Raw genomic sequence first — 3720 nt, forward strand, 5'->3', positions numbered from 1 at the left:
ATGAGAACTTCTAAGATCTACTCTCTTAGCAACTTCCAAATATTCAACACAGTATTGTTAACACAGTCAGCCTGTTGTACATTACATCCCCAAAACTTATTTATCTTACACCTGGAAGTTTGTAGCTTTTTACCCATTTCTTCCATCCCCCATCCCCCAACTCTGGCAACCATCAATCTGTTCTCTGTTTTTAAGAATTCAAGTTTATTTTAGATTCCACGTATAAAGGAGATCATGCAGTGTTTGTCTTTCTCTGACTTATTTCACTTAGCTTAATGCCTTCGAGGTCTATCCAGGTTGTCAAAATGGCAGTATTTCCTTCTTTTCAATGGCTGAATAATGTTCTATTTTATATATATACCACATTTTTTATATTCATTCATCCATCCATAGACACTTAGGTTGTTTCTCTGTTTTGGCTATTGTTAATAATGCTGCAATGAACATGAGGGTACAGATGTCTTTTTGAGATTGATGTTGCTTCCTTAAGATACATGACAATAGTCTTAAATTCACTGTATATTATTAGGTAATAATTTTACATGATATTTTTGAAAGGATTTTTACTTTGTCAATAATTTAACATATGGGGGGCTTCCCTGGTGGCACAGTGGTTAAGAATCCACCTGCCAATGCAGGGGACACAGGTTCAAGCCCTGGTCCGGGAAGATCCCGCATGCCGCAGAGCAACTAAGCCCGTGTGCCACAACTACTGAGCCTGCGCTCTAGAGCCCGCAAGCCACAACTACTGAACCTGCGTGCCACAGCTACTGAAGCCCGCGCGCCTAGAGCCTGTGCTCCACAACGAGAGAAGCTACTGCAATGAAAAGGCCACGCACTGCAACGAAGAGTAGCCCCCGCTCACTGCCAACTAGAGAAAGCCCGCACGCAGCAACAAAGACCCAATGCAGCCAAAAATAAATGAATAAAAATTAAAAAAATGATTTAACATATGAAACTTTCAGCTTTTTTTCTTCAAATACCTCAAAGCCTAAAACTTAACAAGTCAGTTACATTTTTTAAATCATTTTTGGACCCCCATCACAGATTCAGATGTATGACCCTTCAACTTCAAGTCAGAGTATGTCAGTTGACAGAAGACTGACCATTCAAAAGGAGCACTGGCCTTCTGTTGTTTCTTGACATATATATATATATATATATATATATATATATATATATGGATTAAACTAGCAAAAATATGGCAAAGAAGAATTTAAATGAGGTCAGGTTGACTTTTCTAAATACTCATTTGCAGGTTTAATTTAAAATTACAAAATTAAAAAAAGGAAAGATGTTTTAGAATAAGATATAAAAATTTTTAATAAGATCCTTCATACTTATTGTAATCTTCCATTGTATTTAACTTCATATTTTATGTCATGAAGGGTGAACAGAAGGAATTAACAGGTAAGGAATTGGAAAGAATATCTTCAAGGAAGAAGTCAGAATATAAACAAAGGTAGCATATAGCTCAGTATGGAGGGAGCTGTGTGCAGTGTGTGTTAAGCTTCAATAGAGAGACATGGAGAGATGACAGATGAGATTTGCCATGGAAGGGCAAGGAACTTAGATTTTATCCAGAAGTCAAAATTTAAGGAAAGTGACACAATCTGATTTACATCATACAAAGATCCCCTAGGCAGGAAATGAAGTGTGAATTTTAATTGAACAAGTCTGGAGACAGGGAGAATAGCAAAGAAAACAGATTTAGAGGAAAGATAATGCAGATCTGAACTAGGATAACAGAGGAAGGAATGACTAAGAGAATACAGAATCAATGAATAATTAGGACACATAACTCACAAACCATGCATGGACAGTGGGAAGCTGGGATAAAGAAGGACATCCTGGATTCTAAAACTAGACCAAAAGAAACAAGAGCAAATCATTGTCAGTAAATGTATTCTGAATACAGTATTAGGGAATGCTATCTAAGTAATATGAGTATAATTACATAGAACAATTGAAAAAAGTATTTGATACCAACCACACCAGTTAAGTTGGGTTATATGGTTACATTTATCACCATTTCAGGATAATTTTAATAACTGCCCAATATCCCTTAAAATTCGATATTCCTGATTTCATTTTAACTATTTAACTATAACCTACAGACTGCTTTAAATTTCGGTATCATAAATAAGGCTATGATAAATTTTCATATATGTAAAGCTTTTAAATTGTTTTCATTATTTCTCTAGGAAAAAGGCACATTTGTAGCATTGCCACAACAGAAATATGAATGTGTTTAAAGCTATCACTTCATAATGGGATATTGCTTTCTAGTTTCTATTGGTAGTAACAATATATCACAGTATCCATTTCTTTACACTATTTCTTAGAACTGAAAAAAATACAAGAATTTCTTGTTGAAAAGCTAATATGTCTCTCAGTTTAAGGTATTATTTTGTATTTTATGATGAAAAATTTAAATATACTTATTCTAAAATTCTGAGAATTACTAGAGCATGTTCTTTAATATTTTTTAGGCATTATTATTTTCTTGCTTGTAGGAATTCATTTTTTCAAATTTAATTTTTTATAAATTTTAAAGTTTATTTTGGAACATCTGAAAAATACAGAAAATTATTAAGTAAAATATAAAAAATCATCAATAATTCTATTACCCAGAGATAAACTGTTAAACTGTGGATGTATTTTCTTTCTATGCCTATAGTGTGTATGTATATATGTAAAATAATTTTTAATAGAATTATGCTATGCTATACATAGTCTCAGGGCCTTATTTACCCACAATATGTTATATATTTTGCCATGTCATCAAATGTTCTTTTTTTGGGGGGGGATTTAAACTTATTTCTGATTATTACTTTAAATTCTCTGACAACAGCTTTACATAGTTTATTGAAGTATATTTGATTTATAGTTTTATATTAGTTTCAGGTGTACAACACATTTATTCAGTATTTTTATAGATTACACTCCCTTTAAAATTATTACAAAATGATGGCTATATTTCCCTGTGCTGTCCAGTATATCCTTGTTGCTTGTAGGAATTTTTAAGTTAATAATATTTAACATGTTTGCCATATATATCATTTGTTTTTTCTTTTTCGTTATGGTATGTTTTTAATATACAGTATTATTAATGACAATAGCCTGGATATAATTTCTTGGAAGAAAGCAGATAGAAGGTACTGCTATAAACATTATCAGTTTGCTGACAGAATCTAGTTATAGACTTTGTCAGCATTCAGGGATGGAAGGACGCTTGAATAAAGTAAGCAGAAAAAGCTAATAAAATATTTAGACTTTGCATTTAGAAATAAAAAGCTCATGAACACATTGAAGGAATAAAGGAGTAAATGCCTGTCAGAATGAAACACATAAAATGTTGTAGATGAATGTGACATGTAAAGAGAAGCAAAGCAGGAATAGAGCCAACTCAAGGGAAAACATTTAACCAGGAAGAAGGCCATAGTAGAGAGGGCTTGTGAGTGAACTCAAAAGAGGTTATAATTAATAGTTGCTAATGAAATAAGGAATCCGTGTAAATTTTTGACAGAGAAATTATTTGAAAAAGATATTTTATATAAATTTAAGTCTTCAGACACTAGGGGCAAGTAAACAGATCAAATAATCACACGTGTCTGATATGTAGACAGTCATAATTTCCTTTTATATGCTCTAATACTGAACAATACCGATTTAGTTGTATATGTAGGATCATCTAAGACTTTCAAATATGCCTTTGAA

Source organism: Pseudorca crassidens, chromosome 4 (assembly GCF_039906515.1).
Source record: "Pseudorca crassidens isolate mPseCra1 chromosome 4, mPseCra1.hap1, whole genome shotgun sequence".
Taxonomy (NCBI): Eukaryota; Metazoa; Chordata; class Mammalia; order Artiodactyla; family Delphinidae; genus Pseudorca; species Pseudorca crassidens.